The sequence below is a fragment of the Phyllobates terribilis genome, unplaced genomic scaffold (genome assembly GCF_046119375.1).
Source record: "Phyllobates terribilis strain yellow unplaced genomic scaffold, ASM4611937v1 Scaffold_108__1_contigs__length_5656254, whole genome shotgun sequence".
Taxonomy (NCBI): domain Eukaryota; kingdom Metazoa; phylum Chordata; class Amphibia; order Anura; family Dendrobatidae; genus Phyllobates; species Phyllobates terribilis.
The window spans coordinates 2,644,172-2,663,014 of NW_027362868.1; the positions used below are offsets into that span (position 1 = coordinate 2,644,172).

The window sequence follows — 18,843 nt, forward strand, 5'->3', positions numbered from 1 at the left end:
TGTCTCCCTCTGCTGGAACACTGACTTCTTTCATTTAATGCCTGCAGACTATAAAAGAGAAACCAACCCAAAAAGTTTGGTTGATTAGTCTGTGGCATTCTTTTAAACTGTTGCTTATGGCGGTCTCTGTGAGCTTCTCAGTGACATTCAGCCATCCAGGTATCCCGCCTGCAGTAGACGGAATGTGGCAATGGAACGCTGGCTGCGCGTGTCATAATAGGCTCTGAGCCTTTATATACCTGCGCACAGCAGCAGCCACCTTCAGTCTGCTGCTGGACAGCCAGCAGCAGCAGCAGCAGGAGAGGTAATTAATCAGCAACCCTCCTGCTAAGGGTAGACAGCTGCTCGTTCCACCCCCCCCCCCGCCTTAATTGGTTCTCCTCCCTTCCAACGGTGTTGAGGCGGGTGGGAACAGCCGGGGGTTGAGGGTACTGTGCTAAAAGAGGTGGAGTTATGCAGATCTAAAACGCGTGGATTGCAGCAGCAGCAAGCCGAAAAGTGCAGGCATGTGAGGGATCTAGAGGTTGACAGCATGTCTTCTTAACGGGAGTCCAGGTGGCCATCTCCACAAATGGACTTTTCAGAATCCTTGGGTGGCACCGTAGTCGGAAACCAATTCTGGTTATCGCTTCTCGGCCTTTTGGCTAAGATCAAGTGTAGTATCTGTTCTTATCAGTTTAATATCTGATTCGTCCCCTATCTGGGGACCATATATTAAATGGATTTTTAGAACAGGGAGATGGAAAAAGAGCTTGCTCTGTCCACTCCACGCATTGACCTGGTATTGCAGTATCTCCAGGACCGGTGCACCCCTTCTTTAATGCAGTTTCTAAAATCAGAAAGAATTGAATTCAATGCTTTTTGTTCATTTTGCTTGTTTGTCGGATTTTGGGATGGACTCTTTGGCTTTGCTTTTCTTCTCCTCATTGGATTTTTCATGTTAAAAGTTGCAGAAGCCAGATGACAAGCTCATTTTGGTTCAACTTCAGCAACTGTGCATTGCATTGCCATGTAATGTAATGTAATGCAATGCTATCTATCTAGCTCTCCCTCTATACTTCCTTTTGGATAAACAGACATATTAGGCAAGCATTTTGGAGCTTTCACCTAAATAACTACAGGTGGTGAGATAAGCTGCACAATATAATTGACCTTTCAGTATATTGTTGCACACACACCATCTATTTAGCAAATGCCCTTGTTATCAACAGCAGCCTTTTAAACTCACCTGAGCTAACAGGTATGTGAGCTGGTTACTCTGCTGCGCTTAAAATTTCTTTTTTGGTTTGCTACAATGCCTTTTCTGAAACGTTGTCTCCCTCTGCTGGAACACTGACTTCTTTCATTTAATGCCTGCAGACTATAAAAGAGAAACCAACCCAAAAAGTTTGGTTGATTAGTCTGTGGCATTCTTTTAAACTGTTGCTTATGGCGGTCTCTGTGAGCTTCTCAGTGACATTCAGCCATCCAGGTATCCCGCCTGCAGTAGACGGAATGTGGCAATGGAACGCTGGCTGCGCGTGTCATAATAGGCTCTGAGCCTTTATATACCTGCGCACAGCAGCAGCCACCTTCAGTCTGCTGCTGGACAGCCAGCAGCAGCAGCAGCAGGAGAGGTAATTAATCAGCAACCCTCCTGCTAAGGGTAGACAGCTGCTCGTTCCACCCCCCCCCCCCCGCCTTAATTGGTTCTCCTCCCTTCCAACGGTGTTGAGGCGGGTGGGAACAGCCGGGGGTTGAGGGTACTGTGCTAAAAGAGGTGGAGTTATGCAGATCTAAAACGCGTGGATTGCAGCAGCAGCAAGCCGAAAAGTGCAGGCATGTGAGGGATCTAGAGGTTGACAGCATGTCTTCTTAACGGGAGTCCAGGTGGCCATCTCCACAAATGGACTTTTCAGAATCCTTGGGTGGCACCGTAGTCGGAAACCAATTCTGGTTATCGCTTCTCGGCCTTTTGGCTAAGATCAAGTGTAGTATCTTTTGAAAAGGCAGTTTTGTCCTTGGGCTGCCCTAGTAAATTGATGCATATTACACACTGGTTTGGTGCACTTGTTAGTACGCCAGGTGGCTCATAGAGTTATCTGATGGAAAACATGGCCCTCCAGGATCGAAGTCACTAGGCTGGGTAAGTGTGAGGGCTTTGGAGCAATGTGCCCCAGGAGTAGGCGCCCTGGTGGGAGTCCAAGCTTACTGGGACTGGGAACCCCAGAAAGATTTGGCTTCGTAGCACGCCGCACCTTTGCCAATCATACTTTCTGAGCAACCCCCCCTATTCCAGGCCTCTGGGCTAGGAAGGGGAATTTTTATAAACCCGGTCGGAGGTCCGGTCAGCTATGGGCTGAGAAACCAACACAGGCTCCAGCTCCACTAGGGTGGCAGCCTAGATGGAAGCTGGGAGCACGAAAACGGCTCTTCTCCGGCTTCGGCTAGGGAGAGCATCGGAGATCCCTGACCCTCGCTGTGGCCTTCTGGCTCGGAGGGATGGGGATGGTTTATTGGGGACCCTCTCCTCCGGGAAGGGTCCACATGAATCCTCGCCTCGTGCGCAGTTTTGGTGTGACTTCGGTCACATTTTTCAGTGCCTTGGATGCAGCTTCAATCAAAAAAATCTGTTCTTATCAGTTTAATATCTGATACGTCCCCTATCTGGGGACCATATATTAAATGGATTTTTAGAACAGGGAGATGGAAAAAGAGCTTGCTCTGTCCACTCCACGCATTGACCTGGTATTGCAGTATCTCCAGGACCGGTGCACCCCTTCTTTAATGCAGTTTCTAAAATCAGAAAGAATTGAATTCAATGCTTTTTGTTCATTTTGCTTGTTTGTCGGATTTTGGGATGGACTCTTTGGCTTTGCTTTTCTTCTCCTCATTGGATTTTTCATGTTAAAAGTTGCAGAAGCCAGATGACAAGCTCATTTTGGTTCAACTTCAGCAACTGTGCATTGCATTGCCATGTAATGTAATGTAATGCAATGCTATCTATCTAGCTCTCCCTCTATACTTCCTTTTGGATAAACAGACATATTAGGCAAGCATTTTGGAGCTTTCACCTAAATAACTACAGGTGGTGAGATAAGCTGCACAATATAATTGACCTTTCAGTATATTGTTGCACACACACCATCTATTTAGCAAATGCCCTTGTTATCAACAGCAGCCTTTTAAACTCACCTGAGCTAACAGGTATGTGAGCTGGTTACTCTGCTGCGCTTAAAATTTCTTTTTTGGTTTGCTACAATGCCTTTTCTGAAACGTTGTCTCCCTCTGCTGGAACACTGACTTCTTTCATTTAATGCCTGCAGACTATAAAAGAGAAACCAACCCAAAAAGTTTGGTTGATTAGTCTGTGGCATTCTTTTAAACTGTTGCTTATGGCGGTCTCTGTGAGCTTCTCAGTGACATTCAGCCATCCAGGTATCCCGCCTGCAGTAGACGGAATGTGGCAATGGAACGCTGGCTGCGCGTGTCATAATAGGCTCTGAGCCTTTATATACCTGCGCACAGCAGCAGCCACCTTCAGTCTGCTGCTGGACAGCCAGCAGCAGCAGCAGCAGGAGAGGTAATTAATCAGCAACCCTCCTGCTAAGGGTAGACAGCTGCTCGTTCCACCCCCCCCCCCCCCCCGCCTTAATTGGTTCTCCTCCCTTCCAACAGTGTTGAGGCGGGTGGGAACAGCCGGGGGTTGAGGGTACTGTGCTAAAAGAGGTGGAGTTATGCAGATCTAAAACGCGTGGATTGCAGCAGCAGCAAGCCGAAAAGTGCAGGCATGTGAGGGATCTAGAGGTTGACAGCATGTCTTCTTAACGGGAGTCCAGGTGGCCATCTCCACAAATGGACTTTTCAGAATCCTTGGGTGGCACCGTAGTCGGAAACCAATTCTGGTTATCGCTTCTCGGCCTTTTGGCTAAGATCAAGTGTAGTATCTGTTCTTATCAGTTTAATATCTGATACGTCCCCTATCTGGGGACCATATATTAAATGGATTTTTAGAACAGGGAGATGGAAAAAGAGCTTGCTCTGTCCACTCCACGCATTGACCTGGTATTGCAGTATCTCCAGGACCGGTGCACCCCTTCTTTAATGCAGTTTCTAAAATCAGAAAGAATTGAATTCAATGCTTTTTGTTCATTTTGCTTGTTTGTCGGATTTTGGGATGGACTCTTTGGCTTTGCTTTTCTTCTCCTCATTGGATTTTTCATGTTAAAAGTTGCAGAAGCCAGATGACAAGCTCATTTTGGTTCAACTTCAGCAACTGTGCATTGCATTGCCATGTAATGTAATGTAATGCAATGCTATCTATCTAGCTCTCCCTCTATACTTCCTTTTGGATAAACAGACATATTAGGCAAGCATTTTGGAGCTTTCACCTAAATAACTACAGGTGGTGAGATAAGCTGCACAATATAATTGACCTTTCAGTATATTGTTGCACACACACCATCTATTTAGCAAATGCCCTTGTTATCAACAGCAGCCTTTTAAACTCACCTGAGCTAACAGGTATGTGAGCTGGTTACTCTGCTGCGCTTAAAATTTCTTTTTTGGTTTGCTACAATGCCTTTTCTGAAACGTTGTCTCCCTCTGCTGGAACACTGACTTCTTTCATTTAATGCCTGCAGACTATAAAAGAGAAACCAACCCAAAAAGTTTGGTTGATTAGTCTGTGGCATTCTTTTAAACTGCTGCTTATGGCGGTCTCTGTGAGCTTCTCAGTGACATTCAGCCATCCAGGTATCCCGCCTGCAGTAGACGGAATGTGGCAATGGAACGCTGGCTGCGCGTGTCATAATAGGCTCTGAGCCTTTATATACCTGCGCACAGCAGCAGCCACCTTCAGTCTGCTGCTGGACAGCCAGCAGCAGCAGCAGCAGGAGAGGTAATTAATCAGCAACCCTCCTGCTAAGGGTAGACAGCTGCTCGTTCCACCCCCCCCCCGCCTTAATTGGTTCTCCTCCCTTCCAACGGTGTTGAGGCGGGTGGGAACAGCCGGGGGTTGAGGGTACTGTGCTAAAAGAGGTGGAGTTATGCAGATCTAAAACGCGTGGATTGCAGCAGCAGCAAGCCGAAAAGTGCAGGCATGTGAGGGATCTAGAGGTTGACAGCATGTCTTCTTAACGGGAGTCCAGGTGGCCATCTCCACAAATGGACTTTTCAGAATCCTTGGGTGGCACCGTAGTCGGAAACCAATTCTGGTTATCGCTTCTCAGCCTTTTGGCTAAGATCAAGTGTAGTATCTGTTCTTATCAGTTTAATATCTGATACGTCCCCTATCTGGGGACCATATATTAAATGGATTTTTAGAACAGGGAGATGGAAAAAGAGCTTGCTCTGTCCACTCCACGCATTGACCTGGTATTGCAGTATCTCCAGGACCGGTGCACCCCTTCTTTAATGCAGTTTCTAAAATCAGAAAGAATTGAATTCAATGCTTTTTGTTCATTTTGCTTGTTTGTCGGATTTTGGGATGGACTCTTTGGCTTTGCTTTTCTTCTCCTCATTGGATTTTTCATGTTAAAAGTTGCAGAAGCCAGATGACAAGCTCATTTTGGTTCAACTTCAGCAACTGTGCATTGCATTGCCATGTAATGTAATGTAATGCAATGCTATCTATCTAGCTCTCCCTCTATACTTCCTTTTGGATAAACAGACATATTAGGCAAGCATTTTGGAGCTTTCACCTAAATAACTACAGGTGGTGAGATAAGCTGCACAATATAATTAACCTTTCAGTATATTGTTGCACACACACCATCTATTTAGCAAATGCCCTTGTTATCAACAGCAGCCTTTTAAACTCACCTGAGCTAACAGGTATGTGAGCTGGTTACTCTGCTGCGCTTAAAATTTCTTTTTTGGTTTGCTACAATGCCTTTTCTGAAACGTTGTCTCCCTCTGCTGGAACACTGACTTCTTTCATTTAATGCCTGCAGACTATAAAAGAGAAACCAACCCAAAAAGTTTGGTTGATTAGTCTGTGGCATTCTTTTAAACTGTTGCTTATGGCGGTCTCTGTGAGCTTCTCAGTGACATTCAGCCATCCAGGTATCCCGCCTGCAGTAGACGGAATGTGGCAATGGAACGCTGGCTGCGCGTGTCATAATAGGCTCTGAGCCTTTATATACCTGCGCACAGCAGCAGCCACCTTCAGTCTGCTGCTGGACAGCCAGCAGCAGCAGCAGCAGGAGAGGTAATTAATCAGCAACCCTCCTGCTAAGGGTAGACAGCTGCTCGTTCCACCCCCGCCCCCGCCTTAATTGGTTCTCCTCCCTTCCAACGGTGTTGAGGCGGGTGGGAACAGCCGGGGGTTGAGGGTACTGTGCTAAAAGAGGTGGAGTTATGCAGATCTAAAACGCGTGGATTGCAGCAGCAGCAAGCCGAAAAGTGCAGGCATGTGAGGGATCTAGAGGTTGACAGCATGTCTTCTTAACGGGAGTCCAGGTGGCCATCTCCACAAATGGACTTTTCAGAATCCTTGGGTGGCACCGTAGTCGGAAACCAATTCTGGTTATCGCTTCTCGGCCTTTTGGCTAAGATCAAGTGTAGTATCTGTTCTTATAAGTTTAATATCTGATACGTCCCCTATCTGGGGACCATATATTAAATGGATTTTTAGAACAGGGAGATGGAAAAAGAGCTTGCTCTTTCCACTCCACGCATTGACCTGGTATTGCAGTATCTCCAGGACCGGTGCACCCCTTCTTTAATGCAGTTTCTAAAATCAGAAAGAATTGAATTCAATGCTTTTTGTTCATTTTGCTTGTTTGTCGGATTTTGGGATGGACTCTTTGGCTTTGCTTTTCTTCTCCTCATTGGATTTTTCATGTTAAAAGTTGCAGAAGCCAGATGACAAGCTCATTTTGGTTCAACTTCAGCAACTGTGCATTGCATTGCCATGTAATGTAATGTAATGCAATGCTATCTATCTAGCTCTCCCTCTATACTTCCTTTTGGATAAACAGACATATTAGGCAAGCATTTTGGAGCTTTCACCTAAATAACTACAGGTGGTGAGATAAGCTGCACAATATAATTGACCTTTCAGTATATTGTTGCACACACACCATCTATTTAGCAAATACCCTTGTTATCAACAGCAGCCTTTTAAACTCACCTGAGCTAACAGGTATGTGAGCTGGTTACTCTGCTGCGCTTAAAATTTCTTTTTTGGTTTGCTACAATGCCTTTTCTGAAACGTTGTCTCCCTCTGCTGGAACACTGACTTCTTTCATTTAATGCCTGCAGACTATAAAAGAGAAACCAACCCAAAAAGTTTGGTTGATTAGTCTGTGGCATTCTTTTAAACTGTTGCTTATGGCGGTCTCTGTGAGCTTCTCAGTGACATTCAGCCATCCAGGTATCCCGCCTGCAGTAGACGGAATGTGGCAATGGAACGCTGGCTGCGCGTGTCATAATAGGCTCTGAGCCTTTATATACCTGCGCACAGCAGCAGCCACCTTCAGTCTGCTGCTGGACAGCCAGCAGCAGCAGCAGCAGGAGAGGTAATTAATCAGCAACCCTCCTGCTAAGGGTAGACAGCTGCTCGTTCCACCCCCCCCCCCTCGCCTTAATTGGTTCTCCTCCCTTCCAACGGTGTTGAGGCGGGTGGGAACAGCCGGGGGTTGAGGGTACTGTGCTAAAAGAGGTGGAGTTATGCAGATCTAAAACGCGTGGATTGCAGCAGCAGCAAGCCGAAAAGTGCAGGCATGTGAGGGATCTAGAGGTTGACAGCATGTCTTCTTAACGGGAGTCCAGGTGGCCATCTCCACAAATGGACTTTTCAGAATCCTTGGGTGGCACCGTAGTCGGAAACCAATTCTGGTTATCGCTTCTCGGCCTTTTGGCTAAGATCAAGTGTAGTATCTGTTCTTATCAGTTTAATATCTGATACGTCCCCTATCTGGGGACCATATATTAAATGGATTTTTAGAACAGGGAGATGGAAAAAGAGCTTGCTCTGTCCACTCCACGCATTGACCTGGTATTGCAGTATCTCCAGGACCGGTGCACCCCTTCTTTAATGCAGTTTCTAAAATCAGAAAGAATTGAATTCAATGCTTTTTGTTCATTTTGCTTGTTTGTCGGATTTTGGGATGGACTCTTTGGCTTTGCTTTTCTTCTCCTTATTGGATTTTTCATGTTAAAAGTTGCAGAAGCCAGATGACAAGCTCATTTTGGTTCAACTTCAGCAACTGTGCATTGCATTGCCATGTAATGTAATGTAATGCAATGCTATCTATCTAGCTCTCCCTCTATACTTCCTTTTGGATAAACAGACATATTAGGCAAGCATTTTGGAGCTTTCACCTAAATAACTACAGGTGGTGAGATAAGCTGCACAATATAATTGACCTTTCAGTATATTGTTGCACACACACCATCTATTTAGCAAATGCCCTTGTTATCAACAGCAGCCTTTTAAACTCACCTGAGCTAACAGGTATGTGAGCTGGTTACTCTGCTGCGCTTAAAATTTCTTTTTTGGTTTGCTACAATGCCTTTTCTGAAACGTTGTCTCCCTCTGCTGGAACACTGACTTCTTTCATTTAATGCCTGCAGACTATAAAAGAGAAACCAACCCAAAAAGTTTGGTTGATTAGTCTGTGGCATTCTTTTAAACTGTTGCTTATGGCGGTCTCTGTGAGCTTCTCAGTGACATTCAGCCATCCAGGTATCCCGCCTGCAGTAGACGGAATGTGGCAATGGAACGCTGGCTGCGCGTGTCATAATAGGCTCTGAGCCTTTATATACCTGCGCACAGCAGCAGCCACCTTCAGTCTGCTGCTGGACAGCCAGCAGCAGCAGCAGCAGGAGAGGTAATTAATCAGCAACCCTCCTGCTAAGGGTAGAGAGCTGCTCGTTCCACCCCCCCCCCCCCCCCCGCCTTAATTGGTTCTCCTCCCTTCCAACAGTGTTGAGGCGGGTGGGAACAGCCGGGGGTTGAGGGTACTGTGCTAAAAGAGGTGGAGTTATGCAGATCTAAAACGCGTGGATTGCAGCAGCAGCAAGCCGAAAAGTGCAGGCATGTGAGGGATCTAGAGGTTGACAGCATGTCTTCTTAACGGGAGTCCAGGTGGCCATCTCCACAAATGGACTTTTCAGAATCCTTGGGTGGCACCGTAGTCGGAAACCAATTCTGGTTATCGCTTCTCGGCCTTTTGGCTAAGATCAAGTGTAGTATCTGTTCTTATCAGTTTAATATCTGATACGTCCCCTATCTGGGGACCATATATTAAATGGATTTTTAGAACAGGGAGATGGAAAAAGAGCTTGCTCTGTCCACTCCACGCATTGACCTGGTATTGCAGTATCTCCAGGACCGGTGCACCCCTTCTTTAATGCAGTTTCTAAAATCAGAAAGAATTGAATTCAATGCTTTTTGTTCATTTTGCTTGTTTGTCGGATTTTGGGATGGACTCTTTGGCTTTGCTTTTCTTCTCCTCATTGGATTTTTCATGTTAAAAGTTGCAGAAGCCAGATGACAAGCTCATTTTGGTTCAACTTCAGCAACTGTGCATTGCATTGCCATGTAATGTAATGTAATGCAATGCTATCTATCTAGCTCTCCCTCTATACTTCCTTTTGGATAAACAGACATATTAGGCAAGCATTTTGGAGCTTTCACCTAAATAACTACAGGTGGTGAGATAAGCTGCACAATATAATTGACCTTTCAGTATATTGTTGCACACACACCATCTATTTAGCAAATGCCCTTGTTATCAACAGCAGCCTTTTAAACTCACCTGAGCTAACAGGTATGTGAGCTGGTTACTCTGCTGCGCTTAAAATTTCTTTTTTGGTTTGCTACAATGCCTTTTCTGAAACGTTGTCTCCCTCTGCTGGAACACTGACTTCTTTCATTTAATGCCTGCAGACTATAAAAGAGAAACCAACCCAAAAAGTTTGGTTGATTAGTCTGTGGCATTCTTTTAAACTGCTGCTTATGGCGGTCTCTGTGAGCTTCTCAGTGACATTCAGCCATCCAGGTATCCCGCCTGCAGTAGACGGAATGTGGCAATGGAACGCTGGCTGCGCGTGTCATAATAGGCTCTGAGCCTTTATATACCTGCGCACAGCAGCAGCCACCTTCAGTCTGCTGCTGGACAGCCAGCAGCAGCAGCAGCAGGAGAGGTAATTAATCAGCAACCCTCCTGCTAAGGGTAGACAGCTGCTCGTTCCACCCCCCCCCCGCCTTAATTGGTTCTCCTCCCTTCCAACGGTGTTGAGGCGGGTGGGAACAGCCGGGGGTTGAGGGTACTGTGCTAAAAGAGGTGGAGTTATGCAGATCTAAAACGCGTGGATTGCAGCAGCAGCAAGCCGAAAAGTGCAGGCATGTGAGGGATCTAGAGGTTGACAGCATGTCTTCTTAACGGGAGTCCAGGTGGCCATCTCCACAAATGGACTTTTCAGAATCCTTGGGTGGCACCGTAGTCGGAAACCAATTCTGGTTATCGCTTCTCAGCCTTTTGGCTAAGATCAAGTGTAGTATCTGTTCTTATCAGTTTAATATCTGATACGTCCCCTATCTGGGGACCATATATTAAATGGATTTTTAGAGCAGGGAGATGGAAAAAGAGCTTGCTCTGTCCACTCCACGCATTGACCTGGTATTGCAGTATCTCCAGGACCGGTGCACCCCTTCTTTAATGCAGTTTCTAAAATCAGAAAGAATTGAATTCAATGCTTTTTGTTCATTTTGCTTGTTTGTCGGATTTTGGGATGGACTCTTTGGCTTTGCTTTTCTTCTCCTCATTGGATTTTTCATGTTAAAAGTTGCAGAAGCCAGATGACAAGCTCATTTTGGTTCAACTTCAGCAACTGTGCATTGCATTGCCATGTAATGTAATGTAATGCAATGCTATCTATCTAGCTCTCCCTCTATACTTCCTTTTGGATAAACAGACATATTAGGCAAGCATTTTGGAGCTTTCACCTAAATAACTACAGGTGGTGAGATAAGCTGCACAATATAATTAACCTTTCAGTATATTGTTGCACACACACCATCTATTTAGCAAATGCCCTTGTTATCAACAGCAGCCTTTTAAACTCACCTGAGCTAACAGGTATGTGAGCTGGTTACTCTGCTGCGCTTAAAATTTCTTTTTTGGTTTGCTACAATGCCTTTTCTGAAACGTTGTCTCCCTCTGCTGGAACACTGACTTCTTTCATTTAATGCCTGCAGACTATAAAAGAGAAACCAACCCAAAAAGTTTGGTTGATTAGTCTGTGGCATTCTTTTAAACTGTTGCTTATGGCGGTCTCTGTGAGCTTCTCAGTGACATTCAGCCATCCAGGTATCCCGCCTGCAGTAGACGGAATGTGGCAATGGAACGCTGGCTGCGCGTGTCATAATAGGCTCTGAGCCTTTATATACCTGCGCACAGCAGCAGCCACCTTCAGTCTGCTGCTGGACAGCCAGCAGCAGCAGCAGCAGGAGAGGTAATTAATCAGCAACCCTCCTGCTAAGGGTAGACAGCTGCTCGTTCCACCCCCCCCCCCCGCCTTAATTGGTTCTCCTCCCTTCCAACGGTGTTGAGGCGGGTGGGAACAGCCGGGGGTTGAGGGTACTGTGCTAAAAGAGGTGGAGTTATGCAGATCTAAAACGCGTGGATTGCAGCAGCAGCAAGCCGAAAAGTGCAGGCATGTGAGGGATCTAGAGGTTGACAGCATGTCTTCTTAACGGGAGTCCAGGTGGCCATCTCCACAAATGGACTTTTCAGAATCCTTGGGTGGCACCGTAGTCGGAAACCAATTCTGGTTATCGCTTCTCGGCCTTTTGGCTAAGATCAAGTGTAGTATCTGTTCTTATAAGTTTAATATCTGATACGTCCCCTATCTGGGGACCATATATTAAATGGATTTTTAGAACAGGGAGATGGAAAAAGAGCTTGCTCTTTCCACTCCACGCATTGACCTGGTATTGCAGTATCTCCAGGACCGGTGCACCCCTTCTTTAATGCAGTTTCTAAAATCAGAAAGAATTGAATTCAATGCTTTTTGTTCATTTTGCTTGTTTGTCGGATTTTGGGATGGACTCTTTGGCTTTGCTTTTCTTCTCCTCATTGGATTTTTCATGTTAAAAGTTGCAGAAGCCAGATGACAAGCTCATTTTGGTTCAACTTCAGCAACTGTGCATTGCATTGCCATGTAATGTAATGTAATGCAATGCTATCTATCTAGCTCTCCCTCTATACTTCCTTTTGGATAAACAGACATATTAGGCAAGCATTTTGGAGCTTTCACCTAAATAACTACAGGTGGTGAGATAAGCTGCACAATATAATTGACCTTTCAGTATATTGTTGCACACACACCATCTATTTAGCAAATGCCCTTGTTATCAACAGCAGCCTTTTAAACTCACCTGAGCTAACAGGTATGTGAGCTGGTTACTCTGCTGCGCTTAAAATTTCTTTTTTGGTTTGCTACAATGCCTTTTCTGAAACGTTGTCTCCCTCTGCTGGAACACTGACTTCTTTCATTTAATGCCTGCAGACTATAAAAGAGAAACCAACCCAAAAAGTTTGGTTGATTAGTCTGTGGCATTCTTTTAAACTGTTGCTTATGGCGGTCTCTGTGAACTTCTCAGTGACATTCAGCCATCCAGGTATCCCGCCTGCAGTAGACGGAATGTGGCAATGGAACGCTGGCTGCGCGTGTCATAATAGGCTCTGAGCCTTTATATACCTGCGCACAGCAGCAGCCACCTTCAGTCTGCTGCTGGACAGCCAGCAGCAGCAGCAGCAGGAGAGGTAATTAATCAGCAACCCTCCTGCTAAGGGTAGACAGCTGCTCGTTCCACCCCCCCCCCCCGCCTTAATTGGTTCTCCTCCCTTCCAACGGTGTTGAGGCGGGTGGGAACAGCCGGGGGTTGAGGGTACTGTGCTAAAAGAGGTGGAGTTATGCAGATCTAAAACGCGTGGATTGCAGCAGCAGCAAGCCGAAAAGTGCAGGCATGTGAGGGATCTAGAGGTTGACAGCATGTCTTCTTAACGGGAGTCCAGGTGGCCATCTCCACAAATGGACTTTTCAGAATCCTTGGGTGGCACCGTAGTCGGAAACCAATTCTGGTTATCGCTTCTCGGCCTTTTGGCTAAGATCAAGTGTAGTATCTGTTCTTATCAGTTTAATATCTGATACGTCCCCTATCTGGGGACCATATATTAAATGGATTTTTAGAACAGGGAGATGGAAAAAGAGCTTGCTCTGTCCACTCCACGCATTGACCTGGTATTGCAGTATCTCCAGGACCGGTGCACCCCTTCTTTAATGCAGTTTCTAAAATCAGAAAGAATTGAATTCAATGCTTTTTGTTCATTTTGCTTGTTTGTCGGATTTTGGGATGGACTCTTTGGCTTTGCTTTTCTTCTCCTCATTGGATTTTTCATGTTAAAAGTTGCAGAAGCCAGATGACAAGCTCATTTTGGTTCAACTTCAGCAACTGTGCATTGCATTGCCATGTAATGTAATGTAATGCAATGCTATCTATCTAGCTCTCCCTCTATACTTCCTTTTGGATAAACAGACATATTAGGCAAGCATTTTGGAGCTTTCACCTAAATAACTACAGGTGGTGAGATAAGCTGCACAATATAATTGACCTTTCAGTATATTGTTGCACACACACCATCTATTTAGCAAATGCCCTTGTTATCAACAGCAGCCTTTTAAACTCACCTGAGCTAACAGGTATGTGAGCTGGTTACTCTGCTGCGCTTAAAATTTCTTTTTTGGTTTGCTACAATGCCTTTTCTGAAACGTTGTCTCCCTCTGCTGGAACACTGACTTCTTTCATTTAATGCCTGCAGACTATAAAAGAGAAACCAACCCAAAAAGTTTGGTTGATTAGTCTGTGGCATTCTTTTAAACTGTTGCTTATGGCGGTCTCTGTGAGCTTCTCAGTGACATTCAGCCATCCAGGTATCCCGCCTGCAGTAGACGGAATGTGGCAATGGAACGCTGGCTGCGCGTGTCATAATAGGCTCTGAGCCTTTATATACCTGTGCACAGCAGCAGCCACCTTCAGTCTGCTGCTGGACAGCCAGCAGCAGCAGCAGCAGGAGAGGTAATTAATCAGCAACCCTCCTGCTAAGGGTAGACAGCTGCTCGTTCCACCCCCCCCCCGCCTTAATTGGTTCTCCTCCCTTCCAACGGTGTTGAGGCGGGTGGGAACAGCCGGGGGTTGAGGGTACTGTGCTAAAAGAGGTGGAGTTATGCAGATCTAAAACACGTGGATTGCAGCAGCAGCAAGCCGAAAAGTGCAGGCATGTGAGGGATCTAGAGGTTGACAGCATGTCTTCTTAACGGGAGTCCAGGTGGCCATCTCCACAAATGGACTTTTCAGAATCCTTGGGTGGCACCGTAGTCGGAAACCAATTCTGGTTATCGCTTCTCGGCCTTTTGGCTAAGATCAAGTGTAGTATCTGTTCTTATCAGTTTAATATCTGATACGTCCCCTATCTGGGGACCATATATTAAATGGATTTTTAGAACAGGGAGATGGAAAAAGAGCTTGCTCTGTCCACTCCACGCATTGACCTGGTATTGCAGTATCTCCAGGACCGGTGCACCCCTTCTTTAATGCAGTTTCTAAAATCAGAAAGAATTGAATTCAATGCTTTTTGTTCATTTTGCTTGTTTGTCGGATTTTGGGATGGACTCTTTGGCTTTGCTTTTCTTCTCCTCATTGGATTTTTCATGTTAAAAGTTGCAGAAGCCAGATGACAAGCTCATTTTGGTTCAACTTCAGCAACTGTGCATTGCATTGCCATGTAATGTAATGTAATGCAATGCTATCTATCTAGCTCTCCCTCTATACTTCCTTTTGGATAAACAGACATATTAGGCAAGCATTTTGGAGCTTTCACCTAAATAACTACAGGTGGTGAGATAAGCTGCACAATATAATTGACCTTTCAGTATATTGTTGCACACACACCATCTATTTAGCAAATGCCCTTGTTATCAACAGCAGCCTTTTAAACTCACCTGAGCTAACAGGTATGTGAGCTGGTTACTCTGCTGCGCTTAAAATTTCTTTATTGGTTTGCTACAATGCCTTTTCTGAAACGTTGTCTCCCTCTGCTGGAACACTGACTTCTTTCATTTAATGCCTGCAGACTATAAAAGAGAAACCAACCCAAAAAGTTTGGTTGATTAGTCTGTGGCATTCTTTTAAACTGTTGCTTATGGCGGTCTCTGTGAGCTTCTCAGTGACATTCAGCCATCCAGGTATCCCGCCTGCAGTAGACGGAATGTGGCAATGGAACGCTGGCTGCGCGTGTCATAATAGGCTCTGAGCCTTTATATACCTGCGCACAGCAGCAGCCACCTTCAGTCTGCTGCTGGACAGCCAGCAGCAGCAGCAGCAGGAGAGGTAATTAATCAGCAACCCTCCTGCTAAGGGTAGACAGCTGCTCGTTCCACCCCCCCCCCCCTCGCCTTAATTGGTTCTCCTCCCTTCCAACGGTGTTGAGGCGGGTGGGAACAGCCGGGGGTTGAGGGTACTGTGCTAAAAGAGGTGGAGTTATGCAGATCTAAAACGCGTGGATTGCAGCAGCAGCAAGCCGAAAAGTGCAGGCATGTGAGGGATCTAGAGGTTGACAGCATGTCTTCTTAACGGGAGTCCAGGTGGCCATCTCCACAAATGGACTTTTCAGAATCCTTGGGTGGCACCGTAGTCGGAAACCAATTCTGGTTATCGCTTCTCGGCCTTTTGGCTAAGATCAAGTGTAGTATCTGTTCTTATCAGTTTAATATCTGATACGTCCCCTATCTGGGGACCATATATTAAATGGATTTTTAGAACAGGGAGATGGAAAAAGAGCTTGCTCTGTCCACTCCACGCATTGACCTGGTATTGCAGTATCTCCAGGACCGGTGCACCCCTTCTTTAATGCAGTTTCTAAAATCAGAAAGAATTGAATTCAATGCTTTTTGTTCATTTTGCTTGTTTGTCGGATTTTGGGATGGACTCTTTGGCTTTGCTTTTCTTCTCCTCATTGGATTTTTCATGTTAAAAGTTGCAGAAGCCAGATGACAAGCTCATTTTGGTTCAACTTCAGCAACTGTGCATTGCATTGCCATGTAATGTAATGTAATGCAATGCTATCTATCTAGCTCTCCCTCTATACTTCCTTTTGGATAAACAGACATATTAGGCAAGCATTTTGGAGCTTTCACCTAAATAACTACAGGTGGTGAGATAAGCTGCACAATATAATTGACCTTTCAGTATATTGTTGCACACACACCATCTATTTAGCAAATGCCCTTGTTATCAACAGCAGCCTTTTAAACTCACCTGAGCTAACAGGTATGTGAGCTGGTTACTCTGCTGCGCTTAAAATTTCTTTTTTGGTTTGCTACAATGCCTTTTCTGAAACGTTGTCTCCCTCTGCTGGAACACTGACTTCTTTCATTTAATGCCTGCAGACTATAAAAGAGAAACCAACCCAAAAAGTTTGGTTGATTAGTCTGTGGCATTCTTTTAAACTGCTGCTTATGGCGGTCTCTGTGAGCTTCTCAGTGACATTCAGCCATCCAGGTATCCCGCCTGCAGTAGACGGAATGTGGCAATGGAACGCTGGCTGCGCGTGTCATAATAGGCTCTGAGCCTTTATATACCTGCGCACAGCAGCAGCCACCTTCAGTCTGCTGCTGGACAGCCAGCAGCAGCAGCAGCAGGAGAGGTAATTAATCAGCAACCCTCCTGCTAAGGGTAGACAGCTGCTCGTTCCACCCCCCCCCCGCCTTAATTGGTTCTCCTCCCTTCCAACGGTGTTGAGGCGGGTGGGAACAGCCGGGGGTTGAGGGTACTGTGCTAAAAGAGGTGGAGTTATGCAGATCTAAAACGCGTGGATTGCAGCAGCAGCAAGCCGAAAAGTGCAGGCATGTGAGGGATCTAGAGGTTGACAGCATGTCTTCTTAACGGGAGTCCAGGTGGCCATCTCCACAAATGGACTTTTCAGAATCCTTGGGTGGCACCGTAGTCGGAAACCAATTCTGGTTATCGCTTCTCAGCCTTTTGGCTAAGATCAAGTGTAGTATCTGTTCTTATCAGTTTAATATCTGATACGTCCCCTATCTGGGGACCATATATTAAATGGATTTTTAGAACAGGGAGATGGAAAAAGAGCTTGCTCTGTCCACTCCACGCATTGACCTGGTATTGCAGTATCTCCAGGACCGGTGCACCCCTTCTTTAATGCAGTTTCTAAAATCAGAAAGAATTGAATTCAATGCTTTTTGTTCATTTTGCTTGTTTGTCGGATTTTGGGATGGACTCTTTGGCTTTGCTTTTCTTCTCCTCATTGGATTTTTCATGTTAAAAGTTGCAGAAGCCAGATGACAAGCTCATTTTGGTTCAACTTCAGCAACTGTGCATTGCATTGCCATGTAATGTAATGTAATGCAATGCTATCTATCTAGCTCTACCTCTATACTTCCTTTTGGATAAACAGACATATTAGGCAAGCATTTTGGAGCTTTCACCTAAATAACTACAGGTGGTGAGATAAGCTGCACAATATAATTGACCTTTCAGTATATTGTTGCACACACACCATCTATTTAGCAAATGCCCTTGTTATCAACAGCAGCCTTTTAAACTCACCTGAGCTAACAGGTATGTGAGCTGGTTACTCTGCTGCGCTTAAAATTTCTTTTTTGGTTTGCTACAATGCCTTTTCTGAAACGTTGTCTCCCTCTGCTGGAACACTGACTTCTTTCATTTAATGCCTGCAGACTATAAAAGAGAAACCAACCCAAAAAGTTTGGTTGATTAGTCTGTGGCATTCTTTTAAACTGTTGCTTATGGCGGTCTCTGTGAGCTTCTCAGTGACATTCAGCCATCCAGGTATCCCGCCTGCAGTAGACGGAAAGTGGCAATGGAACGCTGGCTGCGCGTGTCATAATAGGCTCTGAGCCTTTATATACCTGCGCAAAGCAGCAACCACCTTCAGTCTGCTGCTGGACAGCCAGCAGCAGCAGCAGCAGGAGAGGTAATTAATCAGCAACCCTCCTGCTAAGGGTAGACAGCTGCTCGTTCCACCCCCCCCCGCCTTAATTGGTTCTCCTCCCTTCCAACGGTGTTGAGGCGGGTGGGAACAGCCGGGGGTTGAGGGTACTGTGCTAAAAGAGGTGGAGTTATGCAGATCTAAAACGCGTGGATTGCCGCAGCAGCAAGTCGAAAAGTGCAGGCATGTGAGGGATCTAGAGGTTGACAGCATGTCTTCTTAACGGGAGTCCAGGTGGCCATCTCCACAAATGGACTTTTCAGAATCCTTGGGTGGCACCGTAGTCGGAAACCAATTCTGGTTATCGCTTCTCGGCCTTTTGGCTAAGATCAAGTGTAGTATCTGTTCTTATCAGTTTAATATCTGATACGTCCCCTATCTGGGGACCATATATTAAATGGATTTTTAGAACAGGGAGATGGAAAAAGAGCTTGCTCTGTCCACTCCACGCATTGACCTGGTATTGCAGTATCTCCAGGACCGGTGCACCCCTTCTTTAATGCAGTTTCTAAAATCAGAAAGAATTGAATTCAATGCTTTTTGTTCATTTTGCTTGTTTGTCGGATTTTGGGATGGACTCTTTGGCTTTGCTTTTCTTCTCCTCATTGGATTTTTCATGTTAAAAGTTGCAGAAGCCAGATGACAAGCTCATTTTGGTTCAACTTCAGCAACTGTGCATTGCATTGCCATGTAATGTAATGTAATGCAATGCTATCTATCTAGCTCTCCCTCTATACTTCCTTTTGGATAAACAGACATATTAGGCAAGCATTTTGGAGCTTTCACCTAAATAACTACAGGTGGTGAGATAAGCTGCACA

General features: G+C 45.5%; 14 non-coding genes and 1 pseudogene across 14 annotated transcripts; all 15 read left to right on the top strand.

Moving 5' to 3' along the window:
* The first annotated feature begins 624 nt into the window (after positions 1-624).
* Positions 625-815, top strand: LOC141200647 (U2 spliceosomal RNA). The gene has a single exon (XR_012272361.1). It is a non-coding gene; the product is annotated as a U2 spliceosomal RNA (small nuclear RNA).
* A 1,123-nt stretch (positions 816-1,938) lies between these two features.
* Positions 1,939-2,054, top strand: LOC141200999 (U2 spliceosomal RNA; annotated as a pseudogene).
* A 524-nt stretch (positions 2,055-2,578) lies between these two features.
* On the top strand, positions 2,579-2,761 carry LOC141200812 (U2 spliceosomal RNA). Its single transcript, XR_012272522.1, has one exon. It is a non-coding gene; the product is annotated as a U2 spliceosomal RNA (small nuclear RNA).
* Positions 2,762-3,887: 1,126 nt separating this feature from the next.
* On the top strand, positions 3,888-4,078 carry LOC141199732 (U2 spliceosomal RNA). Its single transcript, XR_012271476.1, has one exon. It is a non-coding gene; the product is annotated as a U2 spliceosomal RNA (small nuclear RNA).
* Positions 4,079-5,198: 1,120 nt separating this feature from the next.
* On the top strand, positions 5,199-5,389 carry LOC141200345 (U2 spliceosomal RNA). The gene has a single exon (XR_012272068.1). It is a non-coding gene; the product is annotated as a U2 spliceosomal RNA (small nuclear RNA).
* A 1,121-nt stretch (positions 5,390-6,510) lies between these two features.
* LOC141200707 (U2 spliceosomal RNA) lies at positions 6,511-6,701 on the top strand. Its single transcript, XR_012272419.1, has one exon. It is a non-coding gene; the product is annotated as a U2 spliceosomal RNA (small nuclear RNA).
* A 1,123-nt stretch (positions 6,702-7,824) lies between these two features.
* On the top strand, positions 7,825-8,015 carry LOC141199733 (U2 spliceosomal RNA). The gene has a single exon (XR_012271477.1). It is a non-coding gene; the product is annotated as a U2 spliceosomal RNA (small nuclear RNA).
* A 1,127-nt stretch (positions 8,016-9,142) lies between these two features.
* LOC141199734 (U2 spliceosomal RNA) lies at positions 9,143-9,333 on the top strand. Its single transcript, XR_012271478.1, has one exon. It is a non-coding gene; the product is annotated as a U2 spliceosomal RNA (small nuclear RNA).
* Positions 9,334-10,453: 1,120 nt separating this feature from the next.
* Positions 10,454-10,644, top strand: LOC141200365 (U2 spliceosomal RNA). Its single transcript, XR_012272087.1, has one exon. It is a non-coding gene; the product is annotated as a U2 spliceosomal RNA (small nuclear RNA).
* A 1,122-nt stretch (positions 10,645-11,766) lies between these two features.
* LOC141200708 (U2 spliceosomal RNA) lies at positions 11,767-11,957 on the top strand. Its single transcript, XR_012272420.1, has one exon. It is a non-coding gene; the product is annotated as a U2 spliceosomal RNA (small nuclear RNA).
* Positions 11,958-13,079: 1,122 nt separating this feature from the next.
* LOC141199735 (U2 spliceosomal RNA) lies at positions 13,080-13,270 on the top strand. Its single transcript, XR_012271479.1, has one exon. It is a non-coding gene; the product is annotated as a U2 spliceosomal RNA (small nuclear RNA).
* A 1,120-nt stretch (positions 13,271-14,390) lies between these two features.
* On the top strand, positions 14,391-14,581 carry LOC141199736 (U2 spliceosomal RNA). Its single transcript, XR_012271480.1, has one exon. It is a non-coding gene; the product is annotated as a U2 spliceosomal RNA (small nuclear RNA).
* Positions 14,582-15,705: 1,124 nt separating this feature from the next.
* On the top strand, positions 15,706-15,896 carry LOC141199738 (U2 spliceosomal RNA). The gene has a single exon (XR_012271482.1). It is a non-coding gene; the product is annotated as a U2 spliceosomal RNA (small nuclear RNA).
* Positions 15,897-17,016: 1,120 nt separating this feature from the next.
* Positions 17,017-17,207, top strand: LOC141200347 (U2 spliceosomal RNA). Its single transcript, XR_012272069.1, has one exon. It is a non-coding gene; the product is annotated as a U2 spliceosomal RNA (small nuclear RNA).
* A 1,119-nt stretch (positions 17,208-18,326) lies between these two features.
* On the top strand, positions 18,327-18,517 carry LOC141199739 (U2 spliceosomal RNA). The gene has a single exon (XR_012271483.1). It is a non-coding gene; the product is annotated as a U2 spliceosomal RNA (small nuclear RNA).
* The last annotated feature ends 326 nt before the right edge of the window (positions 18,518-18,843 follow it).